General features: G+C 45.9%; 1 protein-coding gene across 5 annotated transcripts in view; it reads left to right on the top strand.

The window, feature by feature from the left end:
- Positions 1–231: 231 nt before the first annotated feature.
- Positions 232–19,195, top strand: part of FBXW7 (F-box and WD repeat domain containing 7) — a 212,802-nt gene continuing 193,838 nt past the window's right edge. For 2 of the 5 annotated variants that reach the window (XM_062199490.1, XM_062199492.1), the window contains exon 1: positions 234–1,085. The gene's annotated coding sequence lies outside the window, so the exon portion shown is untranslated. Of the gene's footprint in view, positions 1,086–19,195 lie in introns of all 5 variants that reach the window. The other 3 variants (XM_062199489.1, XM_062199493.1, XM_062199488.1) reach the window with 3 other exon arrangements.

Here is a 19,195-nt window from a genome sequence, read left to right on the forward strand (position 1 = left end):
GCTCCGGCGCTCCTGCGATCGCCGCCGAGAGAGTGAGAGCGAGGGAGCATCGGAGGACGCAGCCCCCGTGCCGTGGCCGCCGCCGAGAGCCTCGGCCCCAAGCTGGGCCAGCGGGAGCCGCGGCCGCCCTCCTCTCCCCCCCTCACCTTCCCGGCCGGCGGCGGCGGCGGCTGCACACGCCGGAGCCGGAGCCCGAGCCCGAGCCGGAGCCGGCGGCTGGGGGGCAGGGAGGCGGCTCCCGCGGCGGGCCGGGACTTGGGAGCTGCTCCGCCGTGAGAGGACCTTGAGCCGGGGGCCGGAGCTTTTTGCCTCGTCCCGGGGCGTGGGGCGAGGGACCCCCGAGGTGTAGGGAGGGGGGTCCCAGCCGCAGCGACACATGCGGGAACCGGGAGCCGGGGCGGCGCCGAGCGGAGCCGGCCGGGTCCCCCGCCTCGCGGCCGTCTCGGCCACCCGCCCGGGGCCGTAGCATCTCTCCCCGGAGTGTATGAGCCGGGAGGGCCCCGAGCTCAGCCACCACCCCCCGGCCGGGGGGGCGGGGACCCCAATGTGAAGCGGCGGCTGGGGCGGCGGGCAGAGCAGGACCGGCGCCGCCGTCCTCTCCTCACCTTCCCCGTCCCCTTCGCCCCCTCCGGGGGGAGGGGGTCTTTTCCTTCGGCCTGTCGCCGGCCCCCCGGCTCCTCGGCCCGGACTCCGGGAGGAGTTCTTAGAGCCCCCTCCCCCGCCCCAGCCCCCAGGGCGGCGGGGCCGGGGGGGACCCGGGGGGCCGGCCGCAGCCTCCACCCAGAGGAAACTTTTCTAAGAACAAATTCTGGAGCCTCCCAGACGTGACTGTCCCGGGACCAGTGGCCCTGGACGGGCAGAAGTCACAGCCTGAAGAGACCCAGGAAGAGGAAAAGAGGTGATCGGGGCCTCCGCCTCCTCTCCCCCCACCCCGGCGGCGCGGAAGAGACCCGGGTGGCCGCCTGCTTGGGCGACACGAGCAGCGAGCGCTTCTTCCTCTGTAGCGAGCGCGCCGGAGCCTGCCGCAGTCCGGAGCAGGAAGGGAACCAGCCCGCTCTCTCAGTGCCACAGCTCTTCTCTAAAGTGTGAGTGGTCCTTCCGGAGAGGGGCGGGGGGCGCCGGGGGGCGGGAGGATGCCGCAATGTCTGTGCAGATGTTTTCCAGCGGCGCGGGGCGTGTGTGTGCACCCCTTCTTCTTCGCACAGGACGGCCTCTGGGGTTTGTTGCCGTTGAGCTTGGACGAGCCATGCTAAGCGTGCAGGTTTCTCCAAGGAGGAGTTGTGTTCTCTTCCGGAGTGGGAAAGATTGCACCTCTCCGGGCAGGAGTTGGCAGAAGGGAAGTCGAGGAAGGCAGAGCAGGCGTGCACACAAAGGACATCGCTGCGCTCGCCCTTTCCTGGTGGCAGGGACTGCGGGACGGCGCCGGAGGAGTTTTGTGTAGGGGAGGACCTCTCCCTGGGTTCCCCCGTGCACCTCCGAAAGTCCAGTTCCTTGATTTGTTCGCAGGCTGCCTCGAGGGGAAGCCCGGGTTTCATTTCCACACCGCTCAGTACTGAAGTTTTTAGCCTTCTCTTTTCCTGCGGTCAGTTCCTCTGCATGTCAGCAGGACGTTTTAACAGGTCGCAGTTACTCGGGAAATTCTGGCTTCTTAGGAATCACATCTTACTTGAGGGAGAGCGTTTACTGCCAAAACCATTTTATGTAGGTGGTTACTCTTCCTCCCAAGTCCCACATGTGCCCTCTCTCTTTTTGAGTAGCAGGTTATAAATGACAGTACTGTTTTATTGGGATAATGGGTTGAGACTTTGTTATTTGAGTTAGCTTTACTTTAACGATTTAGGAGGAACCTACGAAGCCGTAATTCTTACAAGAATGGCTTTTCCTTGCATTATTTTAAAGTTGAAGTCTCTCAAATCTTTGACTCGATTTCAAATGTCCCCTCAGAGTGCCAAGTTAGAGGTACACAGAAGTAGTTAGCATTTCATGTATACAGACCTGGAGGGTTAGGCATGGCGGGGGGGTAGGTAACTAGACCCAGACAGTAGTATAGTGAGGGTTATGGTCCCTCCAGACCAGTAGCTGTGGATTGCCTTTCTGAAGTCATTGCTGAGATGCTTTGTGGGAATGAGTGTACGCCCGGGGTTATCCATCCTAAATTCTCCGCTCGGGATCTTGATGAAATTTTTAAAAAAAACCTTTTCAGACTTAATGTTTTGACTCTGTACCATTTCTTTTTTTAAAGTAATAAGTTCTGCAGATTTATTAGCCTCTGTCTGATGTAAGAATTCACGCATGTATCCCAAACTTACCTCCTTAGACTTCAAGACGCATCTCTTAAGAGCTTGCGTTTTGAGAAATGCTAGAATAACCCCAGGTTTCTTGCCTGGTTATTCTTGTTTGCCATCATTTCCCCCCAGCTTTCTGTCTGAGAACTGTTTCTTCCATTTCTTTGACCACTGTCCTTCTCTGGACCTTCTCCAACCGTTTGTTTTTCTGTAGGTGCCTTGTTCTCATTACGCTTTTATAAGGAACCTTGAAGTCTGTTCTAAGTGGGTACTGACAGAAAATGGTGCATAGTGGATTGGATATTAGATTTAGAGTCAGCCAAGTATCTCTGGATATGTCATCTTTTGTGACTTCGAGGAAGTCACCTTTTCTGTTTTTCACAGATGGAACAGAGAAAAAGCTGGTCTTACATAGTCAGCTTTTTGGGAAGGAGAGAGGACAAACCAACAAAGCAAAGTTTGTGGATAATGCCAAGTTTAGGACCTATTTTGATTGCTTTCACTATAGATAGGTTAACAATGATGGTAATATTTTAATGTATGTATTTGGGTAGAAATGAGAAAGTATTGGTGGTCTCTGCCTTTGAAGCACTTTTACTTAGGGGTGGAAGAGACAGTTATACAAATGGAACAAGACTACAGGAGAACAGGCCGGTATTAATCTGAGACCACCACGTGTGCCATTGCATTATCCAGTTCTTGCTAACAAGCAGGCTGCTTTTTAAAGGAGAGACTTATTTTGGCTCACAGCTCTGGAGGCACTAGGTCTGGGGGCTCCTCTGATGGGGGCTTTCTTGTTGGCAGAGCATGCCGCTGCCAGAGGCAGCAGTGAGCACAGCTGTTTGTATTTCACTCCCGGGGTTTACCCTCTATAGCATAGTTGAATCAAATTCCCACCCTCTTAGTATTGCTGCCATATGATTTTAGGGGTTAAACTTCTACATGAAATCTCCCCTCCCCCCTTGGGGGTGGGAATGGGGTGCTGGTGGTGTTTGATACCTGATAGGAAGTAAAAGTAATTTTTTTTTATTAGGGAATTGTTGGCTTCAGAGCAACTTGGGGTGTCTGAACCAAATCTGGGAAGATCTCTTAGGAAGAAAAGAGTTTGTAGAATTTAAGACTTTTGGAATTGGAAGGTATAAGGCACAGATGTCGTTAGGTAGGTAGTCTGGTGGCAATACTGACAGAGGGAGATTGTTGAGTGGGGTTAAAGTCAGTTAGAATTTGTGTAGGGGCATGGTTAAAGACTCGAGAAGCAGTTGAGAACAGTATTCCTGAGATGATTGGGTAGAAATAACATTTAAGGCCAAAGGTATTGTGCTGGATTAGGATTTTGTTTTTCCAGGGAAATTAAGGCTATACAGAAGGAATGGTGAAAAAGAAGATGTTTCTAGTATTTTGGTATAGTGCTAGTGGTATTTATAAAAAAGAATTTAGAAATAGGGTACCATTCTTTGTTTTGAACATCACATTTTAGGGTTAAAACTGAATACCGATGCAGTCTCAAAACAACAGAAATAGTGTAACAAGTGATATGCTGAAAATGTGGAGTTGGGTGTCATTTTTATATTTAGGTTTATGAGAGTCCTGATGGGGAGGGAGGAGCTGAAAAAATAAATGTTTTCACGTGAGGGGAAAATCTGTAAAAGTAAATGGAGATGTAGCAAGAACAGGGCATGGATGAGACTTTGCATAAAATAAATATTTTAAAAGTGGATGTGAGGGAGCCGGTGCTGTGGCTTAGTATGCTAAGCCTCTGCCTACGGCACCAGCATCTTATATGGGTGCTAGTTCTTGTCCTGGCTACAACTCTTCCAATCCAGCTCTCTGTTGATGGCCTGGGTAAGCAGTAAAGGATGGTCCAAGTCCTTGGGCCCCTGCACCCACATGGGAGACCCAGAAGAAGCGCCTGGTTCCTGGCTTTGGATCAGTCCAGCTTTGGCCTTTGTGGCCATTTGGGGAGTGCACCAGTGGATGGAAGACCTTCCTCTCTCTCTCTCTCTGTAACTCTGTCTCTCAAATAAATAAAAAACTAAGAAAAAATGAATGAGAATTGAGTCAAAAATGGAGGAGTAGGGACTAGTGTTGTGGGTTAGGCCACCACCTGGGACACTGGAATCCCATATGGGAGCACTGGAGTCCTGGCTGCTACATTTCCTTTTTTTTTTTTTTTTTTTTTTTAATACTTATTTTATTTATTTGAAAGAGTTAGAGAGAGAGAGAGAGGTCTTCCATCTGCTGTTTCACTCCCCAGATGGCCGCAATGGCCGGAGCTGCGCCGATCAGGAGCCAGGAGCTTCTTCCGGGTCTCCCATGTGGGTGCAGGGGCCCAAAGACTTGGACCATTTTTACTGCTTTCCCAGGCCACAGCAGAGAGCTGGATCGGAATTGGAGCAGCTGGGACTTGAACCAGTGCCCATATGGGATGCCGCAATTCAGGCCAGGGCTTTAACCCGCTGCTCCACAGTGCTGGCTCCAGCTGCTGCATTTCCAATCCAGCTTCCTGCTAATACACCTAGAAAGGCAACAGAATATGGCCAAAGTGCCTGGGCCTCTGCCACCCACGTGGGAGACCTGGATGGGGTTCCTGGTTCATGGATTTGGCCTGGTGCAGGCCTGGCCATTGCAGCCATTTGAGGAGTAAACCAGGGGTTGGAAGATCTTGCATTCTCTCTCTCTCTCTCTGGGTGTGTTGTTCTGCCTTTCAAATAAATAAATAAATGAAAAAAGGGAGAGAGGAGAAGACATACTAGTTTTGTCCCAGGGAATATGATTCTGTTTTTGTAATAGCTACAAGTTTTTAAGTATACAGGTCTCTTCAGATTAAGTTCAGAAGAATATATAGCATTTCATATTTATTTCCTAAATTAATGTTTTTAAACTTTGCCTTGCATTACTCTTTTTTTTTTTTTTTAAGATATTTTATTTATTTCTTTCAGAGGTAGAGTTACAGACAGTGAGAGGGAGAGACAGAGGTCTTCTCTCCACTGGTTCACTCCCCAAATGGCCGCGACAGCTAGAGCTGTGCTGATCCGAAGCCAGGAGCCAGGAGCCAGCAGCTTCTTCCAGGTCTCTCACATGGTTGTAGGGGCCCAAGCACTTGGGCCGCCTTCCACTGCTTTCCCAGGTTGCTGCAGAGAGCTGGATTGTAAGAGGAGCAGCCGGGACTAGAATTGGCACCCAGATGGGATGCTGGCCCTACAGGCGGAGGATTAACCTACTGTGGCACAGCGCCGGCCCCACATTATTCTTTTAAAAAATTTTTATAGGATCGGCACTGTGGCATAGCAGGTAAAGCCACCGCCTGCAGTGCTGGCATCCTATATGGGCACCAGTTCGAGTCCCAGCTGCTCCACTTCTGATTTGGCTCTCTGCTATGGCCTGGGAAAGCAGCAGAAGATGGCCCAAGTCCTTGGGCCCCTGCACCCACATGGGAGATCCAGAAGAGGCTCCTGGTTCCTGGCTTCGGATCGACCCAGCTCCTACCATCGCAGCCATCTAGGGAATGAGCCAATGGATGGGAGACACTCTCTCTCTCTCTGCCACTGCCTCTCTGTAACTCTGACTTTCAAATAAATAAATAAATCTTTAAACATATTTTTTAATTTACTGAGTTTGATCTATTTGAAAAGCAGAGAGAGAGGCAGAGGTCCTGCATTTGCTGGTTTACTCACCAAATTCCTGCAACATCCGGGATTGGGCCATGCCAAAACCAGGAGCTCAGAACTCTGTCCAGCTCTGTCCCGTGGTGGGTGGCAGGGACCCAGGGACTTTTGAGCCGTTTTTTGCTGCCTCCCCAGAGTGCACCAGCAGGAGGCTGGATTGGAGGTGGAGTAGTCAAGACTTGAACCAGGCACTCCTGTCGGGGAGTACAGGATGTGGACCGCTGCACCAGTCTGCTGTCCCTGTATTACTCTTACTAATATGCTAAGTAGCTGGCAGCGAAGGCTCCTTCCCTTGCTTACAGTTGGTGTGTGTCTTTGTGTCCTGTACAGTGTGTGTGGGGGGTATCCCTGTGTTGGCGCAGCAGTGCTGAAAAGGCTTTTTAAAAATCTTTTTGTTGGCTGGCGCTGTGGCTCAACAGGCTAATCCTCTACCTTGCAGTGCCGGCACACCAGGTTCTAGTCCCGGTCGGGGCACCGGATTCTGTCCCGGTTGCCCCTCTTCCAGGCCAGCTCTCTGCTGTGGCCCGGGAGTGCAGTGGAGGATGGCCCAAGTGCTTGGGCCCTGCACCCCATGGGAGACCAGGAGAAGCACCTGGCTCCTGGCTTTGGATCAGTGTGGTGCACCGGCCGTGGCTGCCATTGGAGGGTGAACCAACGGCAAAGGAAGACCTTTCTCTCAGGCTCTCTCTCACACTATCCACTCTGCCTGTCAAAAAAAAAAAAAATCTAGATGTCCCCGTGGCTAGCATTTGGTGTTGACTTTAACAGAGATTAAGGATTGTGAGAGAGGAAGCATGGATTCACACTTACTGTGTCCCTTTGTTGGAACTCAGCACCTCCCTGGTTGCTGCTCTGGCTTCTTCAGAGTGTTCAGTCACATGGCAGACGTCTCTTAGGAAGAGCTGTAGACAGGGAGAGAGTTCTAGGGTGTTTTGGGTGAGGGCATAGGGATTGGACTGTGTGCCGTATGGGACCGTCTCTCTTTTCCCTTTGCTTTCTACAACATTTCTGATGCAGGTGAAGGAAGGCGGGAGTTGGAGACGGCTTTTTAGTATTGCTGTGATTTACTGGTGCAGACAGTGGGGGAGTGTGCGGGTAGGGAGCCGAACTTCCATTACTTTTCCTTGGCAACTTTGGGAGAACTTTGCAGGTTGTGTGTTTATGTGGTTTTAGCCCCATGTGACCCCAAAGTCTGTGTGGAGGCTAGCAGCTACCCATTTCGTTTTACATTGGAGATGGTTCTTGGAGAAAGAAGTCTTCAGGTGCTTCTCATGTCTCATTGTGTGGAGAAAGGAGAAAGGATTGGCAACCTTTTTTTTTTTTTTTTTTAATAAAGGACCACCTAGTACTTTAGATGTTGCGGGCCACGTGATCACTGTGCAGCTTCTACACTCTGCTCTCGCAGTGTGAAAGCGGCCGTAGATAATGCAGAAGTGAACGAGTGTGGCTGTGCTCCAGGAAACTCTCGAACATAAAAACAAGAGGTAGATTGCATTTGGCCCGTGGACTGTGGTTTACTGATGCCTGGCACAGATAACTGCCAGATCTTCCAGCATGCCGTGTGGGCTTCGTAACACTGCAGGCTGGGACTGGCTGTTTTGGGTGGTCTCCTTTCTAGCGGAGATGTGCTCCACTGGGCTGTCTGACGGTGACTCTGGGAAACATACAGTGTCCTGTTCCTAGTGCTTCTGCCTTCAGAGTGGGGAAAACACTGGGTTGTAGAGCGGGGCTGATGCCGTCTCTATAGGCATGCAGCTAAAAAGTAGGACTGCTTGCATTTCTTAGTCAAAATTTCTTATTCAGTTGGCATACACTGGCTTTGTATCATGGGGCCACAGCATCTATGAAGAATATTATGGGTACGCTTTTGAAAGGCTCTAAAAGTAACTTAGAAAGCATATACTTTGAATTTTGTAAAATTCGAAGTGTTTATATTTGGTTTAAAAGTCAGATGAAAATATTAGGCAAATTATGAAGACCTTAAAGTCTTAATCTCTTGTAGTATACTTAATTCATTATACAAAATTAATGGCTATGCAATTTTTTTTGTTTCAAGTATCATATCTTAAGTCCTAGGGTGAATCTATCTCATATATGTTGTCTAGGAAGTATAATTCACTGTGTACAATTTTACATTACAACTAAGGTCAAAAACATTTATTTCACATGTCAATAAAGACCTGCATTGGATGGCATACAAGACTGTTGTATGCTATTACAATTTTAGTATATTTTTTAGAAGATTGCTGTGGAATTGCTTTACTATTCATTTAGTGAGGATTGCTGCTTGTTTAAACATTTTCCCTTTAATTTTTGCTTTTTCGAGTAATTTTATCATTATCTCAAGCCTCAGGATGGGAGGCATTTAGATAGGGGCCGGTGCTGTGGCGCAGCGGATTAAGCCGCCATCTGCAGTGCTGGCATCCCATATGGGCGTTGGTTCTAGTCCCAGCTGCTTCTCTTCTGTTCTGGCTCTCTGGTATGGCCTGGGAAAGCAGCAGAAGATAACCTAGGTGCTCTGCACCCATGTGGGAGACCTGGAAGAAGCTCCTAACTTCTGGCTTTGGCCTGGCCCAGCCCCTGCTGTTGTGGTCATCTGGGGGAGTGAACTATCGGATGGAAAATCCCCCCCCCCCTTGTGTGTGTGTGTGTGTGTGAGTGTCTCTGTCTCTTTCTCTCTGTCTCTCCCTTTCTCTCTAACTTTGACTTTCAAATAAATAAATCTTTAAAAAAAAAAAAAAGACGTAAGATGTTCACCTCACATCAGCAAATACTGTGTTTTGGTAACACTTTTAGTTGGCCAGGAAGTAAGGATTTTTTTCTTTCTAATTATTCCTGTGTTGTCATGACAAATAGAGGAGTGGAGCTGGTACTGTGGCACAGTGGACTACCGCATCCCGTATGGGTGCTGGTTCCTGTCGGGTCCTGGTTATTCCTCTTCGACCCTGCTCTCTTCCTGTGCTCTGAGGAAGCAGTGGAAATGGCTCAAGTCCCTGCAGCCACGTGGGAAATGTGTAAGAAGCTCCTGGCTTCAGATCGGCTCAGCTCCAGCCGATGCGGCCATTTTGGGAGTGAACCAGCAGATAGAAGACCTCTCTCTGTCTCTCCCTCTCTCTGCCTATAACTTTGCCTCTCTAGTAAATAAATAAAACATCTTAAAAAAAAAAGAGGAGGCATAAAGTTGCTTTCAAATAATGAACTGTTGGTATTTGAGATTCTTTTCCACTAAGTATAGAACTCGCCTTTCTTATACCTTGATGTGCTTTTAGATTTTTCTCTATTTTCTGATGGTATTTCATTCATGCTTTCTCAGGGTAATTCTCACAACCTGTTTAAATGTAATGCCCTTTCTACATACATATGACATTTCCTGAACAGTGTGGGATATATATTTTCTAGTCATTTATGTTTTTACACCCGAGAGTGTTTAAATTTTTTCCCTACTACATCTTCAGGACTGTAACGTGTTTGAGGAAACATCTGCAGTTTTCACTGAGCTCTTGACCTGGATGTTTGGATAGCAAAGTAATGTCTAGCAACATTTTTCTAAAATATTCCTTTAAACTTTTTGATTTTTGTCAAAAATGCCAAAAGCTAATGCCAAAAAAAAAAAAAAAAAAAAAAAGAAAAGAGCCCCCGTTTGTGTTTTATTTGTCTAAAACGCTGATCGTTAAAAAGGAAAGTAAACGGAGTGCACCAGAGAGCTTACTGCTGGAGTCTTATCTTCTGCTCCTCCCCCATCGGACTTAAGGGACAGCTAGTGGATCGGTTAGATACTGTGCAGTTTCTGTTATGCTCTGTTGCCTCTGCCCTTTCTTTGTAGCTGAAAGATAGCTACTGGAAATCTGGGTGGCTTTAGGAAGGGGGCGGCGTGTTATCTCTGTTCGTGCGTGTGTGTGTGTGTGTGTATGTGTGTGATGTGCTGAATGTTCCTCTCTGCATGACTGCTCTGGAACTTAGGAAATATTAAAAGATAGTGCAAAATACATTTTTTAAAAAATATTTATTCATTTGAAAGGCAGAGAGAGAGATCTCCATCCTTTGGTTCACTCCTCAGATTGCCACAATGGCTGGTGCTGTGGCAGGGGCAGAAGGACTTAGGCCGTCCTCTGCTGTTTTCCCAGGCACGTGAGCAGAGAGCTGGATTGGAGGTGGAGCAGTGGGGACTCGCGATGGTGCTCAGTTGGGATGCCGGTGTTGCAAGCAGCGATTTAACCTGCCGTGCCTCTACGCTGGCCCCAGTGCAAAATGTTTTTAATTTCAATTAGCCTTTCTTGTGAGAGGATCACCTTTGGGTATGATACTTTGGATATGATAAGATTTTCTTTCTTTCTTTCTTTTTTTTTTTTTTTTTTTGACAGGCAGAGTGGATAGTGAGAGAGAGAGAGACAGAGAGAAAGGTCTTCCTTTTTGCCGTTGGTTCACCCTCCAATGGCCGCCGCGGCCGGTGCATCGCGCTGATCCGAAGCCAGGAGCCAGGTGCTTCTCCTGGTCTCCCATGCAGGTACAGGGCCCAAGGACTTGGGCCATCCTCCACTGCACTCCTGGACCATAGCAGAGAGCTGGCCTGGAAGAGGGGCAACTGGGACAGAATCTAGCACCCCAACCGGGACTAGAACCCAGTGTGCCGGCGCCGCAAGGCAGAGGATTAGCCTGTTAAGCCACAGCGCCGGCCAAGATTTTCTTTTTTTCTGGCATTTACATCTGGCAGCGTGTTGATTGAACTTGTCAACATATAAACAGCACAAAAAGTGAAGTTTCAAGGCTAATTTTTAGTTTGGTTTTGAAAGAGAGGATGTATATTACCAGTTTTTTACTATGGAATGTTTGTTAGAGCAGTATAAGGATAATATACCTTTGTGTGACATCCTCCAGGTCTGAGGATGTAACTACCTAATGGTTGAAGATGTTTATATTTGGAGCCAGCGGCAGGTTGGTAGTTCACTAGTCATTTACCCAATGAAATACATTCGTGCTATTGAGACAGAAGACTCAATTATGGAGGGAGTACATTTCTTAGTTATTGGCCTTGAGTATGCTGCTTACGCTTCTAATATCTGTTTCAGCACCTGTTGATGGGGAAAACATGGCCTTCACAGGCTTGTTGCTAGGAGTAAATAAGATAAACTATGAAATGTATGCAAAGCTCTTAGTCCAGTGCCCAGCATATAGTTCATGGCCCATCAGTGTTAATTTGTTAAGTTGCAGGTCTTTTAAAGTGTGATATAGATAGAAGGCTAAAGTCAGGCTCTGTATTGCCTAATATTTAAATTCAGCACTAGAGTTTGACAAACAATATAGAAGTAATTCTGTGGTGTTTTCCAGAGCATCTAAAATGAGTATGTGACTCATTAATATTTTACTAAAAAGTTTTCAAAAATTAGAGAAATGGGGGCTGTAGTGTAGTAGGCCAAGCCTCCGCCTGTAACATTGGCATCCCATTTGGGTTCCAGTTTGTGTCCCAAGTGCTCTTCTTCTGATCCAGCTCCCTGCTTACAGCCTGGGAAAGCACTGGAAGATGGTCCAAGTGCTTGGACCCTTTACCCATGCAGTACCCCTGTACCCATGCAGGAGACCTGGAGGAAACTCCTGGCTCCTGACTTCAGATCAGCCCAGCTCTGGCTGTTGTGGCCAGTTGGGGAGTGCACCAGCAGATGGAAAACCTTTCTGTCTGTCTCTCCCTCTTTCTATATGTAACTCTGCCTCTAAAATAAATAAATAAAAATCTTAAAAAAAATTAGAGAAATTATAGAAGTGCTGTGTCTTTTTAAAAGGCAGTTTGAGGGTCGGCACCGTGCCTCACTAGGCTAATCCTCCGCCTGCAGTGCCAGCACCCCAGGTTCTAGTCCTGGTTGGTGCGCCGGGGGTCTGTCCCGGTTGCTCCTCTTCCAGTCCAGCTCTCTGCTGTTGCCCCGGAGTGCAGTGGAGGATGGCCCAGTTTCTTGGGCCCTGCACCCGCATGGGAGACCAGGAGGAAGCACCTGGTTCCTGGCTTTGGATTGTCAGCGCGCCAGCCGCAACGCGCCCTCCGTAGCAGCCACTTGGGGAGTGAACCAACGGAAGGAAGACCTTGCTCTGTGTCTCTCTCTCACTGTGTAACTCTGCCTGTCAAAAACAAAACAAAACAAAACAAAAAAACAAAACAAAACAAAGGCAGTTGGAACATAATTGAGATTTTTAGTCATTCCAAAGACTTAGCAGTAGTGCATGGACTAGGAAGGTGTCTTTTTAAAATGATTGGCTTATTTTGTCCATTTAGAAATACCAGAATGTAATTTAGTTGTCAGTATTTTGAATGTGTATCTTTTTAACCCTTGAAAATAAAAATGTTTACAAATCATAAAGTTGAGGGGTCAGTGATGTGGCATAGTAGGTAAAGCCACTGCCTGAGATGCCAGCGTCCTATATGAGTACTGGTTCAAGTCCCGACTGCTCTTCTTCTGATCTAGCTCCCTGTTGATGGCCTGGGAAAAGCAATGGAAGATGGCCCAAGCATTTGGGCCCTCCTGCTTACCCATGTGGTAGACCTGGATGAAGCTCTTGGCTTCACCTGGCCCAGCCCTGGCCATTGTGGCCATCTGGGGACTGAACCAGCAGATGGAAGATATGTCTCTCTCTCTCTCTCTCTGTAATTCTGACTTTCCAAATAAATAAGTAAAAAAGTCTTAAAAAAAATAACGAATAGAGATTTTATCTGTATCATTTACATTTTAGATTAAGATTGAAAATCCTGGTGCCAGTGCTGTGGCGTAGTGGGTAAAGCCAGTGCCTGCAGCGCTGGCATCCCATATGGGCACCGGTTCGAGACCCGGCTGCTCCACTTCTGATTCAGCTCTCTGCCATGGCCTGGGAAAGCAGTAGAAGACAGCCCAAGTACTTGGGCCCCTGCATCTGTGTGGGAGACCAGAGGAAGCTCCTGCCTCCTGACTTCAGATCAGCGCAGCTCTGGCCATTTTGGCCATCTGGGGAGTGAACCAGTGGTTGGAAGACCTCTCTCTCTCTGCCTCTGCCTCTCTGTAACTCTGCCTTTCAAATAAATAAATAAATCTTTTTAAAAAAAGATTGAAAATCCTTTTAGTCTTAGATGATTTTATTGTAGCAGCTACTTTAGTTTTCTCTTTTCAATAAAATGTGATTTGTTTCATTCCTTTTTTGTGCTTAATATTCATTAAATATAAGATCAATTTTCCGAAAGATGCTCTCTTCAAGCTTGGCATAATCAGTGTCTCACTGGGAAACAGAAGAAATAAATGCTTCTTGATTGTTTTTGGATTTGGAAAGTATTGTGAGAACAGTTTGGCAGTGCCTTCATAGTCTGTTCAGTAGAGGTGTATGTTTAAGATCAGTAAATAAAAATTCAAAAGCAGAAAGAAAAAAAGATTGAGGTGTATTTTTTAGCACTCATCTTCTGAGATGTTTTCCTCTTGCCCTAACTTCTTTTTAAGGTGAGATTGCTTTGGATTGTGCTGTAAATACAGAAATAAGGTGGTTTATCTGCTAGTGGATTTCTGGTTAAGTGGTTAATTTAAGGAATAATTTAGTTTAAAGAATCAGTATTTTAAATCTTTTTCTTTGTTGGTAGCAATTAGTGTTAGGATTCTTGGGATATTTCGATTCCAAAGATATTAAAAAAGGATTTTATAATTGTGAATAACAGATAGATGGGGAAAATAATGTATTCTCTTTGGTTTGATTTCTTCTGCTTATTTTTTGTGTTTGTAGTACCAGAAGTTTATATAGATAAGGGGCATCAGGTTTTTTTTAAAGATTTATTTAATGTATTTGAAAGGCAGAGTTAGAGAGAGAGGAGAGACAGAGAGGTCTCTAAATGGTGACAATAACCAGGGCGGGGCCAGGCTGAACTCAGAGCCAGGAGCTTCCTTCTTCTGGGTCTCCTATGGTGGTGCAGGGCCATCTTCTGCTACTTTCCCAGGCTCAATAACAGGGAGCTGGATTGGAAGTGGAGCAGCTAGCAGTTGAACTGGCACGGATTTCGGCATCACATGTGGTAGCTTTATCCGCTATGCCACAGTGCCTGCTCTGGCACTTTTCTTATGCATAATTGGTGGTCTTTATTGACTACTGTGTGAATTTGGTCACATAGAAACTTTTTTTTTAAGGTTTATTTATTTATTTGGAAGGCAGAGGCAGAGAGGGAGATAGAGAGGTCCTCCATCTACTGGTTCACTTCCCAGATGTTTGCGATGACCAGAGCTGTGCCAATCTGAAGCCAGGAACCAGGAACTTCCCCTGGATCTCCCCTGGGTGCAGGGGCCCAAGGACTTGGGCCATTGTCTACTGCTTTTACAGGCTACTGCAGAGAGCTGGATCGGAAATGGAGCAGCCGGGACTTGAACTGGCGCCCAAATGGGATGCTAGCATTGCAGGCGGCGGCTTTTACCCCCTATAGCACAGTAGGAACTTTTCCTACTGTTACACAGTAGAATTTTCTTTCCTTAGAGAATATAAAATGTTAGCCTACTAGATTTAAAAATTCATAGCAGGAAACACCAAGTTAAATGTTGTTATAAAGATAATCCACTGGGAGAAGGGAGGTGGGGTATGCAAAGGAAGGGAGAGACCCTCAAGCAAATGCTGGGGGGATGGAGAGGCTGATGCCAGGGAGAATGGCTCTGGAAGCTTTGAGGCCTGTCTTAGTCGGAAGTCACACCCGGTTGTTTGTTTGGGCTGTGGACTTGGGGTTTTACCAGTTATCTATATCCTTTGAAATGTTGGATGATTGAATCTTTTTCTAGCTCTTAAACATCTGGATTCTTTAAATCATTGAGCTTTCGATTTTTATGAGGTAATTAGTGTGTCCTTTGGTAGGAAAATTTTGGCAGGAGAAGGGGTGGGATTTTTGAGTTACAGTGGAGTTTTTGTTTTGTTGTCTATCTACCTCATTAGCCATATACCCCTAGCTTTGCCTACTTGTATTCATATATGTGATATACCAGTAGCTTTGGAGTTTTAAGATGCAGGCTGCAGCTCTGCTGCCTTGTGACCTTGGGCAAGTTATTTATGCTTAATGTGCTTCCTGGTCAACTGGGACGATGCTAATAGTACCTGCCTCCTTCATAGGATAATTGAGGATCGAGTGAGATGATGCCTGAAAGCCTTCAGCACAAGGTTTGGGTCAGTCAGTGCTCCATCCATGGTAGCTGCTGCAGAAGTAAACACTACAATATTAAGTTATTTCTCTGAGCTTGCTGGTGTTTTGCATGTGGGAAGCATTTGTGATCTTTGCTCTTGAATGTGTCTGTTTTGAATACTGTCTTCAGCAGCAGCTGACTGTTGAACATGTACTATTAGTCGTCTTCCTGACATTGATCCAGGTGAACAGAACATAAAAAATACGTGCTCTCTTAAAGCTTTTTCACTGGGGGAGACACAATATACATAGTATAGCAAAGTAGATGGTCCCCCACTCATCTGCTTAAGAGTTGCTTGGCATAGACTGGCCTTGTCTCCAGCTACTGATTGATTCTCATTTTAAAGCAGCCTTAAAATGAAGGCTTCTTTAAACTTCATCATTTCCTTTACATATATCTTCTCCATTTCCTTAGCTTACGGCTTAAATTGGCTATCTGGAAACGTTCCTTTCAGTCCCGAAGACTTCTGCTCACGGTGCTCACGGGAGGGCCGGCCCTCCCCAGCTTCTCACCTTTCGCCAATCCAGGTTGTCTTCTTAGAAACCTCTCCCTCGCTGATCTAGCTGGACTCGTGCACTTTTCCTTCTCCTTTTTTGTGTTTCCCACTTTTGATGAACAGTAGTGAACTAAGGTATGTAACTTGTGTATTCTCTTTTAAAAAATGTTTGTTTTTCTTGTCTCTTCAATTAAATTGTGAACCTTTTGAGGTCAGGGACCACTTTGCTGTTCTGAGCCTGAGCTTCCTCACTTGGAAAACAGAGAATACCTGTCCCCCAGAGGTAGGCTTTGAGATTTCGAAGGGGTGATGTATGAATAAGTTCCTTCAGCTGGTTCCTTAGTGAGTGATCGTTTCCTTTCCCTCGGCTCGTTCTAGTTCCTGAAGTTGGCTGCTGTGTGTTCAGTCAGGGCTTAAAAAATGCTTTTTAATTTACTCTGTATTGAGTTTGGGAACTTCTAAATTTCACTTCCACTTGTGTGGATGATTGCAGTTTTTAACTTGCAGATAAGATTCAGAATATTACTTTTCAAGTATCAGATGGTAAATGCTGAGGCATTAGTCAGAGATGACCTAGCAGTGATTAGGAGCAGCAACTTGAGCCTGTGAGTTCAGACGTAGACTACTGCACTTAACTGGTTGTGCGACCTTTGGCAAGATGTTTAGCCTCTTCCTGCCTCAGTTTCTTTATCTGTAACATGTGGAAAACAATAATATGTAGGATTCTGTGGGTACTGTGTTGTTCGGTTTAAATGAAATAGTAAGCACAACACAGTGCCTGCACATAACGGATAATCTCTGACAGTGTCTCCGGGAGCTGTCTGGCAGTATCTGGGGAGATGTTTCTGATGGCCAGGGGCAGGAAGGAGAGAGGAGAGCACTGCTGCTCTGTAGTGGGGAGAGGCCAGGTGGAGACATGGTATGGCATGGCACCCACAGTCAGGAATTACTTGGGTCTCAATGCCAGTGGTGCCAACGTTGGGAAACCTGCTCTGTAATTAAGCTCTGTTTCTCCTTTGGGTACTTCCTTTATGCAGGGTACTTTGATTCTGTATAAATGCTGATTATTGATAAAGATGTGTCACAGCATGGATAGGCCTCGTGGAACATTGATTTTAAAAGACAGGCATACAGGAAAATTAACAGAGTTCGTGATTTTTTTTTTTCCTTTAACGTTTGAGAGCAGATACTCCAAAAGTAATCTAAAAATGCTTATTACACTTTTTTTCAATAATTAGGAAAGGATGCCAGGCAGATTTTACTACTTTAATTTGTGTGTGTATACTTGTCACCTTAATTTTAATTTTATTTTTGATAATTTGACAACCTTTGCTACATGGACATGGTACATATTATATTATGGGGCAACATACGATGTTTTGCTGCATACATACATTGTGAAATGTCCAGTCAGGGTACAGATGTCTGACTCCTCGTATTTATCATGTCTTTATGATTAAAACATTCAGAATGATTTCTTTTTTTCTTTTTAAGGATTTATTTATTTATTTGATAGAGTTACACAGAGAGAAAAGGAGAGGCAGAGAGAGAGAGAGAGGTTTTCCATCTGCTGGTTCACTCCCCAGATGGCCGCAATGGCTGGAGCTGGGCTGATCTGAAGTCAGGAGCTGGGAGCTTCTTCCAGGTCTCCCACATGGGTACAGGAGCCCAGGCTTTTGGGCCATCTTCTACTGCTTTCCCAGGCCATAAGCAGAGAGCTGGATCGGAAGAGGAGCAACTGGGACATGAACCGGTGCTCATATGGGATGCCAGCAGCGCAGGTGGAAGCCTAGCCTACTATACCCCAGCACAGGCCCGCTATCACCTTACTTTGTGAGCGAGAATTAAATGCTGATGCCCTAAGGAATTGGATTGAATTTTTTCCTATGCATAGTATTGTTAGTGGTGTACCATTTTGGGAGAATTGGGAAAATAGTCACATCATTTTCTGTCTTCATTTGTACCTAAACATCAATTGTGTCTCCATGTTTATGCAGAATGTGTATATACTTTAATGTATTTTTTGTATAAATATACATCTGTGTATATGTGAACATATATACACACACACACACACACACACACACATATATATATATATATGAAGAGAGTGCTCAGTGCCTGTTTAGGTTTATTCCATCTCACTCCCCCCCCCCCCCCCCGCACCCCGCTGCCCTGTAGATACCCAAATCCATGGATGCGCAAATCCCTTAGATAAAATGGCATAGTATTTGCATATATACTTTGCACATTCTCCTATATACTTTAAATTGTCTCTAAGTTACTTACAATACCTAGTACAATGTAAATACTATGTAAACACATGCTCTACTGCGTTGTTTAGGGAATAATGTAAGAAAAAATCTGGACATTTTTAGTGAAGATGCAGTTTTTTTTCCTGCATCCTTTGGACCATTGATGGTTGACTCCTTAGGTATAGAATCTGAATGTGGAGCCCACGGATGTGGGGGGCCAGCTGCACTTTCATTTGGATTTGTCTCTGCATTTTACTATTTCCTCTGCCTGGAATGCCCTTTTTCTTTTGTCTGGGAAACATTTATCTCTTAAGAGCCTACTTAAGTATCGTCTCTTCTAGGAAGCATGTCTTGATTGAGTAGAGTTAGTTATTTTCCCCCCTGATTAACAACAGTGTCTCAGGCTTTTGTAGCACTTAACATCTTTATTTGTGTTTATCTGACTCACTGATCTGTCAGTTGTTTGATGGCAAGGATCCTGTCTTCTTCTTTTAATGCTTCCTCCCCTAAATGGCTAACATTCCTGCCACATGGTAGGCATATAGTATGTTAACAAATGAGTGGAAGGGAACAAAACGAAACTAGACCTTTTAAAGTAAGCTCTGAAAAGAACAGACATTTTGTTGTCGCTTTTTTTTTAAAAAAAAAATTATTTATTTACTTCAAAGTCAGAGTTACAGAGCGGGCAGCGGGGAAGAGATTGTCCATCCCCTGGTTCACTCCCCGGATGGCTACAGTGGTCAGGGCTGGGCCAGGCCAGAGTCAGGAGCCAGGAGCTTCCTTTCAGTCTCCCACATGGGTGGTAGGGGCACCTATTTAGATGACTAATGGATGCCCACTTCCCAATATTGGAATGCCCAGGTTCAGTTCCCAGCTCTGGCTCCCGATTCCAGCCCCTCCCACTATGGATCCTGGGAGGCAGTGGGTGATGACTCAGGTAAGCTGGGTCTCTGCCTCCCTCGTGGGGAGATTTGGATTGTGTTCCAGGCTCCAGATCTGGTCAGCTTGTGTCCAACAGATGGGAACTTTGTGTGCCTGTTCTCTTTTTGTCTCCAACTCCTCCCCTGCCCTCCACTTTTCTCTCTGTCTCTTGCATTAAAAAAAAAAGTTTCTGTAATTTTATTTTGTTACTATACAAAGTGCTAAGCCTGAGTATTGGCATTTAAAAATGTTTTGTGATAGATTTTCCCTTTTCTCTTGGTTATATTTTAAATACTATATTTGTAATTGCTGTGATATGTATTTTAATTTTACCCTTTCCAGTAATTTAATTTTGTATTTTTGTGAAGTATTATCAAGTTACATGCAGGGGCAGACGTTTAGCCTAGTGGTTGGGACAGTT

Source organism: Lepus europaeus, chromosome 8 (genome assembly GCF_033115175.1).
Source record: "Lepus europaeus isolate LE1 chromosome 8, mLepTim1.pri, whole genome shotgun sequence".
Taxonomy (NCBI): domain Eukaryota; kingdom Metazoa; phylum Chordata; class Mammalia; order Lagomorpha; family Leporidae; genus Lepus; species Lepus europaeus.